General features: G+C 40.7%; 1 pseudogene; it reads right to left on the reverse strand.

Annotated features, from left to right (window-relative positions):
- Positions 1 to 276: 276 nt before the first annotated feature.
- LOC122149068 lies at positions 277 to 19,637 on the reverse strand (annotated as a pseudogene).
- Positions 19,638 to 19,890: the final 253 nt, after the last annotated feature.

Genomic DNA, 19,890 nt, shown 5'->3' on the forward strand with positions numbered 1-19,890 from the left:
TGTCCAAAAGCAAGGTAGCATCTGTGCTCTATAATTTGACATGGTGAGCGTGACTTTTTTAATTGAGGTCTCAATGGGGTGTTTGTCTTGAAAGAGTCATGCAAACTGCCATTAACAGCATCCTTTCAATCTGTGTACGTCACCTGATGTTCAGCCCCTTTCACCAGTAATTACAGCTTTGGATGCATTACATGTAGAATAAAGTATGCAGGAGGAAAATACAAGAAACTGTCAGTGTGAAAAATTATTTTAATGCAAAACAGGTTCAATAGAAAACTGAAATGAACATAAGACAAAATTATTGTGACAAAGTTTTGCAAAAAACTTAATTATAATTGATAAATCAATCAAACAACCATTCTCCCTTCTAATAAAGAATTTATAATTTATAAAGATTACAACAGCTCTGATCTCACAAAAATCTGCTGAAAAGGAAAAGGTTAGGCAGCAGTAAAAATTAGATGAAAGGAGAAAAGAATAAGATATTGTTCAAGCAGATAAACATGAGATTGCCACTGAACAGAGAACACAAGGGAATGTGTTGATTCCATACTGTATTTTAGTTCAGCAGCATTTGACTAGGACAGAGAATACTATATCTGAAGCTAAACTGCTGCTTGTTTCACTGGCATCAAAAGATTAAACTATATGAAATGTTTTCAAAAATTCCCTCTGCTAATTACTTCATTTCGTGTCCTATGTTCTTGTATAATGCATTTCTTTGGGCTGCAGACACAGACTTGATTCTCTTGAAAATGTCTTGGCAAACCAAGTTCAAGCTTTTCTAGGTTGCAAACCATCCAGCAACCTTTTTTCTTTTTATTTAGTGTGTGTTCACTCTTCTGTCTCTTCTCTCTTCTGTTCCTCTGATGGTTCTGTTCCTCTACAGAATGTCATTTTGCTCACAGCACCCCTGCAACAACAGATCCAGATCTGCCGAAGCTCTCTGCGGAAAGATTTGTGGAAAACATAGTAGACAAATGGGTTGTACACTGTTGAGCATTTTGCAAAAAGACAAGGTAGCAAACTGACAGTGGGCGCCACGCTGCCTTTTCCTCAGATGTGGAACATGGTCCAGAGACTGATGAATACATAGGGTGCCCAGGACACAATAAAGCCAGCACTGATCAGGATGCCCATCTGAAACACAGGAGAAAAAACTGAAAGCAGAAAGCAGTTAAAGCAATATTCCACCCAAAAAAAGAACATTTGCTGAAAATTTGCCTCCAAGATATAGATGAATTTGTTTCTTCATCTGAACAGATTTGAAGAAATGTAGCATTCCATCACTTGCTCACCAGTGGATCCTCTACAGTGAATGGGTGCCGTCAGAATGAGAGTCGTATTAGCTGATTAAAACAATAATTCACATGTAATCCACATGACTCCAATCTATCAATTACTGTCTTGTGAAGTGAAAGGCTAACTTCAAACTTGTAAAAATGAGTCCTCGATTCACAGTATTGCTGTTGTGTGGATGTGGATTATTATGATGTTTTTATCAGCAGTTTAAACTCCCATCCTGATGGCACCCATTCACTGCATAGGTTCCACTGGAGAGCAAGTGATATAATGTTAAATTTCTCCAAATCTGTTATATGATGAAGAAACCAACTCATTTACATCTTGGATGGCCTCAGACTGAGTAAATTTTCAGCAAATTTTAATTTTTGGGTGAACAATTGCTTTAATTTTGGTTATTTTTTGAGTTGATTTTGCTGTTGTAGCCTGAGGAAAAGGGCACTTATAAATTAATTTAGAGTGATGGCTACACATGTACCATTTAATAATTAAGGCTTATAAACAACATAGGCTGTGCTTAAATATAAGACCTGGCAGCACACAAAAGATACAGGTTCAGGGAAAAGATTGCAGAAACACCCAATTACCATTTTGCTCTTAGCTTCCAGGGGGAAAACCCCTGACAATACACTTAAAAAACACTATTAAGCTTTAGATGCAAGTGCCTGGTAAATAACAAGGCTATTTCTTGGAAATCCTTTATATCCATTAGTGACCTTGAAGGAATGGATGGAGCTTGACTTTCAACCACTTCACCCACTTCTATAATCTGGACACCGAACAGCAAAAACATTCATTTTAGTTTTAAGATTTTAGATTTAAATCCATCTGAGCAAAAAAAAAAAAAAACTCTTGTGGGCAGAAGATGGAGCTTAGGTGTGAATCGGCGTCTGTCACCCTGGCAGGAAAAACTGATAAGCCTCCTGCAGATGTGTGAACACTCCAGGGTTTGCACGTACTGTGACCCTGCATGTTGTTAAACGCTTAAAGGACAAGTTTGCTGATTTTTAACCAGCTTTGTATTGTCTTTTTTCATTTTACCTGTACCCAGATCACCCAGTTTATCTTCCAGCAAAAGTCCACCAGATGATGCTAAACACTTGTGACAGCCTCGATGTTTTTCATCATCTGGTGGACTTTTGTTGACAAACAAAGGCAGAGGATTTGGGTATAGGTAACATGGAGAAAGAATACAAATGGTCATTCACATATACTATGACACTGTAACAATACAAAGCTGGTTGAAAATCATCAAACTTGTCCTTTAAAAGAAATGTAAAAACCCTAGTCCTAATTTTTAGTGTACATAGAAACTTAGGAAATCAAATATTCATTAGCCAACAGTGGAGTGATGTATGAAACACAACTCACACAGAAGTCATTTTCAAGCCAAGTAGTTTTCTTTTGGTCTTAGCCAATATGCCAAATTCATGACCAATTTGCTGAATTTCGCCCCCACTTGGATTTTCCCATTCAGATGGATTCTTATTGAAATGACTAGATTTATCCAAACAGCAAAAGTAAGCATTACTAGCAGTACTTATAATTAATGTTAGAAATTTGAACATACCCATTAAACTTTTGTGCATAATTTGTCCCACACTATATGTGCTGTAGAGATGAATCCTGAAATCATTGCAAACTTGACTTTGTTTTCCAGTGGACTGATATAAGCTAGTACAGTAGATCCCAGTGCTCAGAAACTCTGTAAAGCTAGCTAGACGGACTGAAGCCTGCCTGTTTTGAGAAATCTCTTTACATTTTTGTGTGCAGTTTTGGATAACCCTTACCAGGGTGACTTTTCTCTCAACTGCCCCAAAGTTGGGCAGGTTATCATTGCTCTGGATGGACTGATAAGCCTTGTGGAGCTTCCAGGCGATGCCAGTGTAGGAGAACAGCATGACCGCACATGGGATCATTTAGGTCCTAATGGAATCATACCTGATTTTGGAGGGTTTCCTGTCACCAGATATCTCATTAACCCCATGGCGGTCAGAGTCATGATGCTGGGCACACTGAAGATCATACCCATCAGGCCATAGTACAGGCAGGAATGGTTACCTCCAATCCATATGTGGTTGAAGGCAGAGGCTACCGAAAGTGGGTCCATGCTGAGAGCCATACCAATGTCAGTCACGGCCAGATTGACTGTGAGGAGCTCAGGAGCTTTGAGAACACTGTGACGCCAGGTGGCTGCTACCAGGACGGCTGCATTGCCCAGGATGGAGAGGATGGCTAGAAAAAAATAAGTGGTAAAAAGTACAAATCTAATTCCTGACTATTGCACTTTTCAATAAACTAAATAGCAAAATTGTGTTTCATTTATGAATTTAGAGACATCTTGACCTATACTGTATGATAATTACAGTCATCCAGCCAAAGTAGGATGAAGGAGAATAAATTGTGTATGGCAGCTGCTATATTAGGCAGCCTGGTAAATGCCAGAAAATGTCTATTTTAAATGACAAAAATAATCGTTTTTTTAAACAATTTGATTTAACTTTAAATTGAATTAAAATTATTTAATTAAATTACAGTTAAAATATTAGCAGAATACTATGCAGCAAAATGATCTCCAAGCCATTATTTTAACACCTATACGCATACTTGTACAGTGTGCCAGCGTGGTTATGTTTGGTGCATACATTACGCAGGCCTGTTCAGATGGATGGAAAATCAGCACAACGTAAAGATCATTGCCCAAAAATGATGTTAAAAATTATGTTTGTACAATATATGTGGATAGAACAGTATATTAAAATTTTGTATTTATTATATTAGGTCCTTTCTGAAGTATAAACTCAAGCGTACGAAAAACTATGATTGTTAATGAAAGTTCTGCTTTTATTATGTAACGTTAGTAATATTTTAGATGAAGTTGCTGTCACGGTGTCTGTTCTGTGTTTCCCTGGGTGGCCACTAGAGGTCTCACTTCCCCTGATTGTCACCTTCTTCAGAACTACATTTCCCACTAGCCTTATCTGTTCATCACTGTTCATTGTGTTCAGCTGTCATCACTTACCTTGTTTGCACCTGTCTATAAATACCCTGGTTGTTTCTGTCATTGTTACGGAGTCCTTGTTGAATGTCACCCTGCGTTTTCCTGGTTCCCTGGTTTTTCGTGTTTCTGGATGTTGTCTATGTTTCTTGTTTTGGACGGATTACCTGGATTTTGACCTTTTGCCTGGCTGATAATGAGATTTGGATCACCCCAATAAACATACTGCTTTTGGATCTACCTGTCTGTGTGCGTGTCGTGACAGAAGGACTCCGTCACAACCTAGATCCAGCGATATGTTTTTTGAGGATTCTCCCCCAGCCATCGAGCGGGAGAGAGGGAGTGAGTTTGAGGGAACCCGCCTGGTTGTTTTCCGTGGGACCCGGGGAGGTCGCAGAGGAGGGAGTGGTTGAGAGGAGGTCCGGCATCGCTCTCCACCATGGCCCCCCGTCGACCCTGGGCTCGTGAGGGACGGATCGGAGCCGCCGTCTCTCCATCACGAACGGAGAAGGGGGAGGAGGCACACGTCCGCCGAGACTGTGTCTGCGGAGAAGAGGGCGACGGAAACGGTTTTGGATTATTTTACTATGCTGTCCAAAATCCTAGACGTTCCCAAGGGGGTTAACGTCACATCGGCTGAGCCAGCGCCACAGCACAAGATGGCCGCCAGCCCTGCGCCACAGCACAAGATGGCCGCCAGCCCTGCGCCACAGCACAAGATGGCCGCCAGCCCTGCGCCACAGCACAAGATGGCCGCCAGCCCAGCGCCACAGCACAAGATGGCCGCCAGCCCAGCGCCACAGCACAAGAGGGCCGCCAGCCCAGCGCCACAGCACAAGAGGGCCGCCAGCCCAGCGCCACAGCACAAGATGGCCGCCAGCACAGCGCCACAGCCCAAGATGGCCGCGGAGACATTGTTGAGTTACTTTTCCAGGATGTGCCAGATCCCGGAGATTCCCAGGAGTGTTCACATCACGGCCGCTGAGCCAGCGCCAATGCCCAGGATGGCCACCAGTTTCAGCACCACAGCGCAAGATGGCCGCCAGCCCAGCGCCATTGCACAGGATGGCTGCCAGCTCAGCGTGCCCAGCACCACAGCACGGGATGGCCGCCGGCCCAGCACCACAGCACAAGATGGTTGACTCAACGCCTGAGTCTTCCGTCAAGGAGCCACCGGCACGTCATCATAGAGGCCGCAGGAGGAGGAGACAGGCGTCAGCCGTTCCTCAAAGCCCGGAGGACGTTCCTGAGCAGGCCGCTGCCATCCAGGTGGACGTGCCCGAGGTGCCCGAGGCGGTCCCCGATGCCGAGGCGGTCCCCGATGCAATGCCCGATGCCGAGGCGGTGCCCGATGCGGTGCCAGAGACGGTGCCAGAGACGGTTTCCCGATGTAATGCCCGAGACCGAGGCTGTTCCGGAGGTCGAGGCGGTGCCCGATGTTGTTCCCGAGGCCGAGGCGGTGCCCGATGCTGTTCCGCAGGTCGAGGCGGTGGCCGATGCCGTTCCGCAGGTCGAGGCGGTGCCCGAGTTGGTTCCAGAGACCGAGGCGGTGCCCGAGGCGGTGCCCGATGCGCAGGCCGAGGTCGTTCCCGAGGCGGTGCCTGATGCGGTGGCCGAGGTGGTTCCCGATGCAATGTCCGATGTCGAGGCGGTGCCCGAGGCCGAGGCGGTGCCCGAGGCCGAGGCTGTGCCCGATGCCGAGGCGGTGCCCGATGCCGAGGCGGTGCCCGATGCGGTGCCAGAGACGGTTCCCGATGTAATGCCCGAGACCGAGGCTGTTCCGGAGGTCGAGGCGGTGCCCGATGTTGTTCCCGAGGCGGGGCCCGAGGCTGTGCCCGATGCCGAAGCGGTGCCCGATGCTGTTCCGGAGGCCGAGGCGGGGCCCGATGCTGTTCCGGAGGCCGATGCGGTGCCCGAATTGGTTCCAGAGACCGAGGCGGTGCCCGATGCGCAGGCCGAGGTCGTTCCCGAGGCGGTGCCCGATGCGCAGGCCGAGGTCGTTCCCGAGGCGGTGCCCGATGCGCAGGCCGAGGTCGTTCCCGAGGCGGTGTCCTTGTCCAAGGTCGAGCCCGAGGCCGTTCCCGAGGCGGAGCCCGAGGTCGTGCCCGAGGCCGTTCCAGAGGCGGTGTCCTTGTCCAATGCCGTTCCTGAGGCCATTCCTGAGGCCGTTCCTGAGACCGTTCCCGAGGCGGTGCCCGATGCCGAGGTCGTTCCCGAGGCGGTGTCCTTGTCCGATGCCATTCCCGAGGCGGTGCCCGATGCTGTTCCGGAGGCCGATGCGGGGCCCGAGATGGTTCCGGAGGCGATACCCGTGTCCGAGGCCGTTCCCGAGGCGGTGCCCTTGTCTGAGGCCGTTCCCGATGCCGTTCCCAATGCCGTGACCTGGCCATCGCCACAGCCTGCTCCTTACTGGCTCCCCGATTGGCAGGTTCCGTTCGGGCCGCTCGGATGGCGAGTTCCTCCCTGGCCGTCTGCACAGCGAGAATGGACTGATCCACCGTGGCCACCTGAACTGCCTGGCCCCTCGTGGTCCCCTGAACTTTCGGGTCCACCGTGGCCACCTGAACTGCCTGGTCCCTCGTGGTCCCCTGAACTTTCGGGTCCACCGTGGCCACCTGAACTGCCTGGTCCCTCGTGGTCCCCTGAACTTTCAGGTCCACCGTGGCCACCTGAACTGCCTGGTCCCTCGTGGTCCCCTGAACTTTCGGGTCCACCATGGCCCCCTGATCTGACCGAGCCACCTGGGCTACCAGGGGAGCCATCGCTGCCGGTCCCAGTTCCCCTACACGGGCCTGGCCCGCCATCCCTCCCCCTGTTCTGCCTCCACCAGTCCACCTCCCTCCTGGTCTCTTTGTTTTGTGTTTATTGTGTTCTGAGGAGCATCTGGAAGCTGCTCCTTAGAGGGGGGGTAGTGTCACGGTGTCTGTTCTGTGTTTCCCTGGGTGGCCACTAGAGGTCTCACTTCCCCTGATTGTCACCTTCTTCAGAACTACATTTCCCACTAGCCTTATCTGTTCATCACTGTTCATTGTGTTCAGCTGTCATCACTTACCTTGTTTGCACCTGTCTATAAATACCCTGGTTGTTTCTGTCATTGTTACGGAGTCCTTGTTGAATGTCACCCTGCGTTTTCCTGGTTCCCTGGTTTTCGTCGTGTTTCTGGATGTTGTCTATGTTTCTTGTTTTGGACGGATTACCTGGATTTTGACCTTTGCCTGGCTGATAATGAGATTTGGATCACCCCAATAAACATACTGCTTTTGGATCTACCTGTCTGTGTGCGTGTCGTGACAGATGCTCATTTTATGGACTTAAGTCAATTTACAGTTTGACAGTGTGAATGCAGTTTTGTTTTTACAAGGTTATGGTAATTACACTTCATCTAATCGAGTTTTCTATTTCATCTTGGATTATGGATTAGGCCTATTTTTTGATTTTTGTTTACATTCCCTCAAGAGCATTATATGGTAACATATTTTTATTTAGCTTACTCTTATCAGCGGCTGCCTACATAATCTGCGGGGTTTTTAACTTAAGCTGTAATGCTGCTGCTTAGTTGTTGTGCTGCAATTTAATTTTTCTGTCTTTGTCATTCATTAACCTGACTCATTCTCAGTTAACAGGCAAATAATCTTGTAGATGTATTAAATCTAAAATAAATATAGTAAATTGATAAATTATAACAGCACTTATCTTGTCGGTGTACCTTTTTAGCCACGTGGATTTTTTTTTTTGTTTGATTGTTGGTTTTTTGATGATGTTGTTGTAATGTTTTATTGTTTTATTATTTTTTTTTTTTTATTGTTGGATGATACCAACCTTTTGTTTTGACTTTTTTTGTTAGTTTAGTCTCAGTCCAAGGAAAATATTCCTTGCTTTTTAGCCTATACAGTACATGTAGGGATATGCCACATGCATATATTTTTTCAAAGCTATTTTCTTTAGCTTAATGAGCTGAAGGGACCACTGAAATACCAGTGAAAAATCTAAATGTCACTAAGCAATTATGATGACTCTTCAGCTGAAAAAATATATTCTGTTCTGGATGAAAATCCACCTGAAGATCAATTTAGTGTACCCTAGGTTGAACAGCAAGGAAGGCATGTCATGTCAGTCTAGCCAAAAGCAGTATGAAAGCAGGGAAGAAATCTGACTGATTCTCTTGTGCGGTCAGTGTTCTTGGAAATATTCTTAAGAAAAACAAGAATGTTCTTTTGAGAGATGGCATCTGTACAGTAATATTCAATTTTACATTATTCAGTTTCAAGTAGCAGCAGTCATGGCGCCTGAGGCAAATTAAAACCTTATGCAACTGTATAATAAAGACTGTCCACGTAGAACCATAAAATTTATATGTTCATACCCCAAAAATTATCAATTTAAGCCACACTTGAAAGGAATGTTCTTGAATTGAATCACAATATCAAACCAAGTGGCATTTATTTAAAAGAAAGACAGCATGCACCATTTTTAATCAGATTATTTCACAAGAAAATCTATGTGGTCCTACTGTTTGAATAATATTCGAAGTTAATGTGATTCTCTGTAGTTACTGTAATGGGACACCTGTATGAATTTAAGGAGAACTGACTTCATACATCAACAGAAAATCTCTGATACCGTTTTCAAGTCATTGCAGAAATGTCTCAAAATGTTAGTTCAGAGAAAAGCTCTGGCTATTTTTGTTTGCTAATGCTCACTGGAAATATGTGTCTGTGATGGCATTTCTACAAAATGGTATTATGTTGCTTCATTTTTCGACATTTTCAAGTGAAATGTCCAGTGAGTGGTGCACTTGGATAGAATGGTTCTATCCAGAACAAATGAACAAAAATCTGGCAATGATTTATTACATTTGTTTTTGCAAGTATTGTGAAAGAAATTAAATGTCCATTGGTTCAGCGCTAATAGGTTAATGCTCTATTGCAAGTGCATTGCTGTACCAGGTGAGCTGCTTAGCAAGTTTACTATGTCCAAAAAGTAGGGGTGTAACGATATTCACGGAAAAAACACAATGCACCACCCTCGGTACTTATCACAGTAGTCTCATGGCATTCCACGATACTCTCTTTGCCTACCCTGCTTACACATTTAAAATGTGTATGGCCCTTTTTTTCAATTGCTTGAATCACTTTGAAAAGGAAGGTACCATTTAGGGCAACATGTGCAGAACAAATAAAATTGCTGCATAAAATTATAATGAGAGCACGACTATAAAAGAATATGCCATGTTTCAGCACATTGTTATGGAAAGAATACATCCACATAAGTTCGCTTGTGTAGCCACTCACAGCCTTTTGTGGAACTGTAAGTTGCAATATTTTATTTATATACTATATATATATTTATAATTTATTTCATATAAGATGCATTTTGTTGAGTTACGCTGCAGTAAAGTGCTTTGTTCCATTCCTGCCTGCAAAAGCTTGCATATATGTAGACTGTATATATTTTTTTCAGTGCATCCATGAAATTTACATTAAATATGATATTAAATAACACTATTGATAAAACTATAAATTTTCAGTACATCCATTAAATGTACATGAAATAGTAAGTTCCGTGTCACCTAACCACAACAATCCAGCATAAATCACAAAATATTTGTTATTAAAGCATCAACATTAACAAACCACTGCAATTTTATTTTTTATTTTTTTACATAAAAACAAGCATAGCCTGCTGCGTGCATGGTTTGGCATGGCAGAATGTGAGCAAAGATCACTCCCTTTATAATCACTAAAAAGCTGACATCTTAGTTTATCGCAATCTAACAAAGCTCTGTTATAACACAATGACTCTTTCACAATGTCTAGACTTTGTGTGTTATAATAAGAGGATTCGTGAGCACACAAATTTCAGCGCTGCACAAGAACTCTGATGTTTTGAGTGGTGCAATAGATGAATAACAATATTTTTAGATATTTTATGTTTAGATATTTCTTTTTTGTGGTAGTACAGGTCTCTACCATGAACCCTACCCCCCACAGCGAACCGAACCGTGATTTGAACCAAACCTTGGCATTGGTACAATTGTTACACCCCTACCAAAAAGCTGTTCATACTGAGATGGTTATGTTATGCAAATGTCAAAATGTATTAGTTTACAAATCATGCACTATGGTAAATCATAATCCCCATAATCAAAATTTGTGTAAAAAGGAATAAAAATTGTTGCCATTTTACTGCTACTAGTGTACATTTTGATTGGTAACTGTGAATTGTATGTATAGATATATATGGAGTTTTACAAAAATGAAAGTAAAGGCATGATTTTACAGGATGCGGTCCACTAAGCAATGCAAAGGAAACACTTCCTCAATTCAGTGAGCTGGTTATGCTAGCAATTAATAACTTGCCTTTTTTCTAATTAAATTTCCAATTAAAATATGACCAACACGTGTGACAAAGGGAGCCGTTAGAGATGCTTTATCTGTAGTTTGATGGAAGCAGGTCTTTTCACGTTAGCACGTTTAATGTCATGTTACTGACATTTAACAATGTCAACATCTGTTCATGTCAGGTTCATAAATAGACATATTAATCCAGTCAGGGATATTAACCTTATGACAGGGTTAAAATAGATTGTCAGAAAAGCCTTACAGGTATTATTTGAAGCTGCTGCGTGACAGCAGATGCACTCTGACATGAATATGTTGTTTTACTGCTCTTGCATTGAGAGTAAGGAGAACGCAGGCAGCTGCTAATTAGAAAGATAATTACAGCATGTTTTTTCTGCAGACTGTTTTTTTTTCTTATTGGTCTCCATTGTGAGGTACTAAAAAGTAATTAAGCAAAAGAACAATATTGCTTTATATTCTGTTTAATTTCACTCTAATCAGACAAGGTGCCGGATGTGACATTGTGTCCTTGGCAGGAAAGCATTAAACGGGTGTTAATTTAGTGTACTGAGCAGTTAAACTATTTATATAACTAGCTCTAAAGATAAGATTTTAAGAGCTTATTATTTATTTACACCCTTACAACTCAGGCACGTGCACAGGTAGGGCTCAACCTGTGCAGAGCGGTGCCCTTTTTGCCCTTATACTCCGAAGTGCCCTTTTTTTGGTGGTGTTTTTTTTTTTTTATCAATGCTATTGGTCACCCTTTACGTCTGTCTGTCTATTTTACAAATATTTAGCAAATGAAAGTTCTTAAAACGAGCTTGTGTAAATCTTATTCGATCCTCAAGCTGTCAGTAAGCTGATAACTCCGCCCCCTCTATATTCATTGAATCAACTGAAGTTCCACAGCAGCCGCACAGTAGACTACAGCTGAGCTGAACAAAGTTTTGCGAAGGGTAAATAAATTTTGTTGTTTGAATAAGTACTACTAAACACTATGTCTATAAAGGCTCATATTTTATTTATTTGATGTCTGACTGACTCACTGACTGAGACGTGGGACGTCGCCTGAGAGAGAGGGCTAGCATTTGCCATCTAGTTATAGCCAATACATAGCCAACACTTAAATAGCCTGTGCATACAGTAGCATTTCATCTTTTATAAAATGCGATTTTGGCCAAATGCATTTTACCACAGGAAAAACTGAGCGCTCCGTCTATATAGCTACAAAAACTAGTTTGTAACCTGTAGATGAAAATGTAATTTGAGGCGCCTTCGCCGTTTTAATGACGGACAAAAAAACAAAATTCACATTTGCACACATTCGCTGGTCAAAAACTATATATTGATAAGTAATACAACAACATATAATTTGTTTTTACCATCGGAAAATCATAACAGGTGCGTCCCCGCGCTGTTTCGTACTGGAACTTACACAAAGCGACGAGTGACCCTCGTCACCTAGATAACATATATAAGAAATTTCTTCTTTGATTTATGATTGCTGATACACTTAATTTATTAACATTTAGGCTAATCATGTTATGGTATACTCTCCGCTCGTCCTCACATGTATAAAATGTAGTAAAACAAGGTTTTACTACAGTAATGTAGTAGTAACTAAAAAAAAAATTAAAGAAGATCACTGTGAAATCTTTATATTTTATCATGCAGAATGTAATTCATTATTCATTCCAAGGCTTCATTTATTTGATCCTTGGTCTCATGCTCACCAAGGCAGTATTCATTTAATGAAAAATACAGCAAGAAAGTAATATTGTGTAATATTTTTACAATTTTAATTTATTTTTTTTATATTTGATGTATTTTAATATTTTTTACTCCACGTTCAGTACTCTTCAGTGTCACGTGATCCTTCAGAAATGCTTTTTCACTGCAACTGTACTTTTCACACTATTTTTATTTATTTTTTCATTGCTGGCTTATTTTAGGGAAAGTGTAGTGAATAAGAAACCTTCAAGAGACCAACATCCCTGGTCCACCACAGTATAAAAATTTTTGCCAGGTAGGCGGATACATGTTGGATATGTTATAGTAACGGTATGGCTATAGTTTCTTATAATCTGGAATTGAGTTGTGTTATTGAATTTGTCATGAAGATGTGACCATTTCTTTCTTTTATGCAGGCTTACTAAATAATCTTGATATAAAAAAAAGGGAGGGGGGTGCCCTTTTTCAGTTTCAGCACATGCCCCTCAAAAGGTCTGTGCACGGCCCTGTTACAACTGTACATTATCAGGAACTAGACAGGAATGGGGCAAATTCTAAAATCACAGTTAGATATTTCTTAGTGCATTCTTAGGGATTTGCACACAGTCAAGTGAGCTGTCTCTGAAAGCATTACAAAGACGTTTATCAGCACAGTGATTTGCTTTGTACAGCTCAGTGGAGCATAAACACAATCTCTTTAGCACATCAGGTGGGCATCTTCAGGAAACGCTGGTCTGTCCTGTGCTCTGCACAAACTGGCAGTGTCCGAAAGCTGTAAAACGCTGCTTTCATTAGGAGTGTTGCATCCTGTCTATAAAGATACCTTTATGGTCGGTTTTTAGGCAACTTTACCTATATGTACAAGTTTATTTTTCTACAGGTAAGTTGTAAATAAAACAAAGAATATTATATTTTTACAAGAAAGTATGATTTCAGTCTTTCTACTTCAAAATTTAACATTAATTTAATGTTATTTGCCATTCCTATGTAATTATTTGTGAAAATTTACTAGCAGTTTCAGAGTGAAAATTGTTTCAAAATAAATCCTACACCTTTTTTCTTTTTTTTTTTTCATAAAATCTTATTTGTTTAAAAGAATATGGAGTGGTTGCAATGATTTTTTTTTTAATGTATTTTATTTTTAAATTTTATTTACTGTATATCTAACAGTGGAGAAGTCATGGCCTAATGGTTAGAGAGTTTGACTCCTAACCCTAAGGTTTGGGTTCGAATCTCGCCATTTTGTCTGTCCCTTTAAATAAGCTGGTGCACCGGGAGGAGAGGGCGGAGATTCAAGAACTCAAGCTCTGGCAATACTGGTGTTAGCCTTTATAAATAAACGCTCCATTATTACTACAAGCCTGTTATCTTTATAGAAAATGCGGTCGACTTCACATTGTTTTCATATGCAATTTTAACTCCCACTTTCCTATTCACAATCATTCCAGTAGCACGTGAAGGCAGCATCAGTGAAAACAGACAGACAATGGTAGCTTTAGCAACATTAGCCTTACCGAGGTGCCAAGAAGCTCTTTCAGAAAGGCAATTTGGAAAACAAATGCGTGATACTTAGCTATTTCTTCTGGAGGTGTAGCTGGATCATGAACAGCTCGCACTGCTCCATCCTTCAGGAGCAACTTTTGTGCAAAACCTGCTTTATACTGACCCTCATTTATTAATAATTTGTGCAGATATAAATGAATTTCGGTTGAAAACGAAAAGCTTAGGGAACATTTTCTTCAAAAACAAAATTAATCCACCTCATCTTCAGTGGTTCAGATTTTGTTTTGTAAATGGAGAGAGCTATGTGGATTCATATATCCAGCTACAGAACACCTAAAATGCTTGGGAGACATTATCAGCAATGCTGAAAACCGGTTGTTGGGAGACACTGCTTATTACTTATGGGAATTTTTTGTCATTATAGGGTGGTTGTGTACACACACTGCCAACACACATTTATGTCCAAACAACATGTGAAAGTGAATTTTGCATAATAGGTCCCCTTGAAAAGAAATGAAAAGAGCATTTCTTCAGCTCCACTGTATATGCACTTTCAGTTCTCATGGAATGAAAGCAGGTTTAATTTTTTTTCCAAAGTTGAAAGTGAAAGTGACATATATCAAAGTTTAATACATATTTAAAAATAAAGGTTTAAAGAGGGAATTTATGCACTGATTTATTAATTTTTTTGGTTCTGTAATGAACTTTTTACTGTAATGTTTTTTAATGAAATGTAGAATGGAAAGAGTCCATGGATGTTAAAGGTTTTTCATGGAAAATATTCACAAAAGGTTCTATGGGGAACCAAAAATTGGTTCTTTCTTGGCATCACTGCAAAAACCTATTTTGGAACCTTTATTTTTAAGGTTGTAGGTTATAAGGTCGTAAGGTTGTGCGATCATATGGTCTTGTAAGAATTTGATGAGTTAATATTGAGAACTACTACTTATATTGAGTAGGAGTGCTGGTTGCTGAGTTTGTTTCTGATTATACAAGTGATTCATTAACGTGTAGTGGCTTTTAACACCTGCTGCAGTTAAATGCTTGGAAATTTATGTGGAAGTAACTTGTCTCATAGAATATAAAATAGACTTTGGTTTCCATGGTTCTCTGACTTTGACATTTCTTTGCTGCTAATGATGGTGAATGGCATAATATATGCCATTCATGTCAAACAGCTGCTCCACCAACACTGGTGCCCCTCAGGGATGTGTTCTCTCCCCACTGCTCTTCTCGCTGTACACCAACGACTGCACCTCAAAAGACCCCTCTGTCAAGCTCCTGAAGTTTGTAGACGACACCACACTCATCGGTCTCATCCAGGACGGTGACGAGTCTGCTTACAGACAAGAGGTTGAGCAGCTGGCTGTCTGGTGCAGTCTTAACAACCTGGAGCTGAACATGCTCAAAACTGTGGAGATGATCGTGGACTTCAGAAGAAACCCCCTGCACTCCCCCACTCACCATCATGAACAGCACTGTGGCTGCAGTGGAGTCATTCAGATTCCTGGGAACCACCATCTCTCAGGACCTGAAGTGGGACAATCACATTGACTCCATTGTTAAAAAGGCCCAACAAAGGTTGTACTTCCTTCACCAGCTGAGAAAGTTTAACCTGCCACAGGAGCTGCTGAAACAGTTCTACTCAGCCGTCATTGAGTCTGTCCTGTGTACTTCAATAACTGTGTGGATTGGTTCAGCTACAAAATCAGACATCAGAAGACTACAGAGAACGGTTCGGACTGCTGAAAGGATTATTGGTACTCCCCTGCCCACCCTTCAAGAACTGTATACATCCAGAGTGAGGAAAAGGGCTTAGAAAATCACTCTGGATCCCTCACACCCAAGTTACCCCATCTTTGAACTTTTGCCATCTGGCCGGCGCTTCAGAGCTGCAAATACCAGGACAGTCAGGCACAAGAACAGTTTCTTCCCCTAGGCAATCTACCTCATGAACAGTTAAATGTTCCCCACTTATACAATAAAAATGTGCAATATCCTTATATTTATTTGTTACCCCTTCATCCTAGTACATCCCTGCATCTTACTCAATCCAATTCCATTATCGTTTATAGCATAATTTTTTATACACTTATTTATCTGCAAAGGGTTTTTATTTTTTATTTTTTTGACTGTGTGTTGTTGTCTTTTGTGTACTGGAAGCTTATGTCACTAAAACAATTTCCTTGTATGCGCAAGCATACTTGGCAATAAAGCTCTTTCTGATTCTGATTCTGATTCTGAATATATCAGTGACACAATCTCCATCTAGATTTAATGTAACACTTCTGGATTATCTAAATGTGACCTGGGACAGAGGCTAGATTGATCATTTTATGTTATTTAATGAGTGATCAACCATTTCTTGGTCATTTCTAGTCTGACTACTGATATTTCAGAATTGACTGTGCATTCTGCATCTAGTTGGTCTGGGCCTGTATTCACAAAACATCTTAAGGCTAAAAGTAGCTCATAACTCGATTTAGGAGAAAATTGTAAAAATAATGGGCGTGTCAGTTCTAAATTTAGGACTCCTTAAATTTTGTTCTAAGAGTATTTCACAAAGCCTTTTAGCGCTAAAATGAGCTCCTAAATCTGTGAAATGTTAGGAGTAGTGAAGAGGATGCCTAAGTCACTAAGACCAAATCTGAACTATCCTAAAATGGCTGTTGCCAGCAGTCTACCTCAGAAAATAAACATTTAAGAAACATTTGACGATAATGAGCTTTTAAAAAGGTATTGGCTTTGGTTTGGAGATTATCCCAACTCCAAATTTTTGATTATATCCTTAATATATCACTGTTCTCGCATCCAGTTTGGTTTTCTTTTATGTTTGCTTGTCTTACTATCAGATATGATTATTGTACTCTGCTAATTAAAAGGCTTTTTATATGCATATTACCAAAATTTTATTTGTCGCTCAGGCGCAGAAAATAAAAAATCTAAATCAAAGTCAAGCAGTCCGTGATGGACAAATCATTAATGGCTGGTCTATGTGTTAATATACATTGGGCAGTACATCCATATGCTCACCTAACATTTATCGACATCAAACATGTAAAATAATGAAAGCAAACATGATGCGCTTTCTGCCGTCTCGGACTCTGTGAACTTGAGTGCGTCACTTAGGAACTCTGTGTATGCTTGCCTTATTACAGACATGAATATATATATATATATATATATATATATATATAGAGCGAAACTTTTAAATGAACCAATTCAACTAGAAAACAAATATTCTCAGATTATGTAATTCATATGAAACATGCATACAGGTGCATATAACTGTGGAGATGATGAGTCAGTGTTGCTGACTTCATCTCTTAAACCAAAAACAGAAAGCACCAATGTAACAATAAATTATTAAAATATTAATGCAGTGTACTTGCTGTTTTTCCCTAACACATTCATAATTATAATATTTGCCAGTGTGCTGTGGCAAGCCTTTTTTGTGTGCGCTTGAGCACTTATTAGGCTATGTAGGCAATTAAAGGCTCATTATTATGATTTATATGGTTTATTATTAAAAGTGTGACTAATAGTCGACTAAAGCTTAAAATGAACGACTACTACTCGACCAGAAAATCTTTAGTCAAGGGCAGCCTTAATGCATATCGACTAATTGTTTATGATAAGCATACATATAAGAGGCTGACAATTAGCTGAATATATAGCCTACTTGTTTAATTAGTGACACTTAGCCTGCATTTTAATTAATCTTTAATTTATTTGAATGTGCCAATTAACATTTTTATTTTAAAACCTTTATTTGAATATGGTAACATAATATTGCATTCTACAATATTTCTATGAATAAATCTCTGACAGAGACTATCAGCCATTCACTGTGTGCATAGTTATGCTAGTATGCTGACATCATCCACAGCATCAAGGTCAACCACGCCCTTACCCTTAGCTTAAGACTTCTTTCTATTGCTTAGTAAAAGTTTGTCTCAGCAGCTTTGTGAATAGGTTTTAAGAGAAAAATCTTAGCTAAAAACTTATACAAACCCGATTCCAAAAAAGTTGTGACACTGTACAAATTGTGAGTAAAAAAGCAATGGAATAATTTACAAATCTTATAAACTTATATTTTATTCACAATAGAATATAGATAATATATCAAATGTTGAAAGTGAGACATTTTGAAATGTCATGCCAAATATTGGCTCATTTTGGATTTCATGAGAGCTACACATTCCAAAAAAGTTGGGACAGGTAGCAATAAGAGGCTGGAAAAGTTAAATGTACATATAAGGAAGAGCTGGAGGACCAATTTGCAACTTATTAGGTCAATTGGCAACATGATTGGGTATAAAAAGAGCCTCTCAGAGTGGCAGAAGCCAAGATGGGCAGAGGATAACCAATTCCGCCAATGCTGCGGCGAAAAATAGTGGAGCAATATCAGAAAGGAGTTTCTCAGAGACAAATTGCAAAGAGTTTGAAGTTATCATCATCTACAGTGCATAATATCATCCAAAGATTCAGAGAATCTGGAACAATCTCTGTGCGTAAGGGTCAAGGCCGGAAAACCATACTAGATGCGTGTGATCTTCGGGCCCTTAGATAGCACTGCATTACATACAGGAATGCTACTGTAATGGAAATCACAACATGGGCTCAGGAATACTTCCAGAAAACATTGTCGGTGAACACAATCCACCGTGCCATTCGCCGTTGCCGGCTAAAAAAAAAGCCATATCTAAACATGATCCAGAAGTGCAGGCATTTTCTCTGGGCTAAGGCTCATTTAAAATGGACTGTGGCAAAGTGTAAAACTGTTCTGTGGTCAGACGAATCAAAATTTGAAGTTCTTTTTGGAAAACTGGGACGCCATGTTATCTGGACTAAAGAGGACAAGGACAACTCAAGTTGTTATCAGCACTCAGTTCAGAAGCCTGCATCTCTGATGGTATGGGGTTGCATGAGTGCGTGTGGCATGGGCAGCTTACACATCTGGAATGGCACCATCAATGCTGAAAGGTATATCCAAGTTCTAGAACAACATATGCTCCCATCCAGACGTCGGCTCTTTCAGGGAAGACCTTGTATTTTCCAACATGACAATGCCAGACCACATACTGCATCAATTACAACATCATGGCTGCGTAGAAGAAGGATCATCAAAATCAAAATTGTTTCATTCACAATTTGTACAGTGTCCCAACGTTTTTGGAATCGGGCTTGTCCTTCCATTTAGGAGAACTCTTAGTGGTAAGATAAAATGTTTTGTGAATACGGGCCCTGATTTCTAACGATTTGCAGCTTGTTTAGTATAAATTCCAGTCTAAGATAAAGACATCATCAAACAATCATTAATATCATAAGTAACATTTAGTTAGTACATTAAGGATGCCTGACTAAAGATGATAGCTATGAAACGAGCTAGTTTTAAGCTTGTCTGTTGGTCATTAGCTGGTCCAAGCTGGTCCTGGCATGTTGTGATGAAATGATGGACAAGGAATTGCTGGTGTCTAAAGATAACAGTGTATGACACTATGGCTCTGGGGTAAAGCCAGTGAAACATGATATGTGAAGCCCTTGTGTATAAAAATCACAGAATTTATGTACACAGTCTAAAAAATGGATATGTTTCAGTCTCATTTACACTAAATGCATTTATCAAATCAGTGAATGTGGACCTTACTTATAGTTTTCAATAGCAGTATGAAAAAGCAGTACTTACCCACCACCAGCAAAAATGTCCCCGCACCATAATCAACAGCAGGAGACAGTTTACAGATGTATCGATCCATTCCAGCTTCTCCGTCTGAATTGACTGCAAATCTCATCCCAGGTTTTTCAATTTCACCTCCACTTCCCCAGGCAAAACACTTCAGTTTGACATCCTGAAATCACAATCATTTGCACCGTGAGCTTTTTTTCCCCCACTTTTCATTCCGAGTAATCACTCTTCATACATGGACGACTTACGAAAACTCATTCATCCCGTGTGCTGACTATAGCTTGCACAGGAATCATAGAGTGCCATCCTGTTGATTAAGATTA

Source organism: Cyprinus carpio, chromosome A20, assembly GCF_018340385.1.
Source record: "Cyprinus carpio isolate SPL01 chromosome A20, ASM1834038v1, whole genome shotgun sequence".
Taxonomy (NCBI): Eukaryota; Metazoa; Chordata; class Actinopteri; order Cypriniformes; family Cyprinidae; genus Cyprinus; species Cyprinus carpio.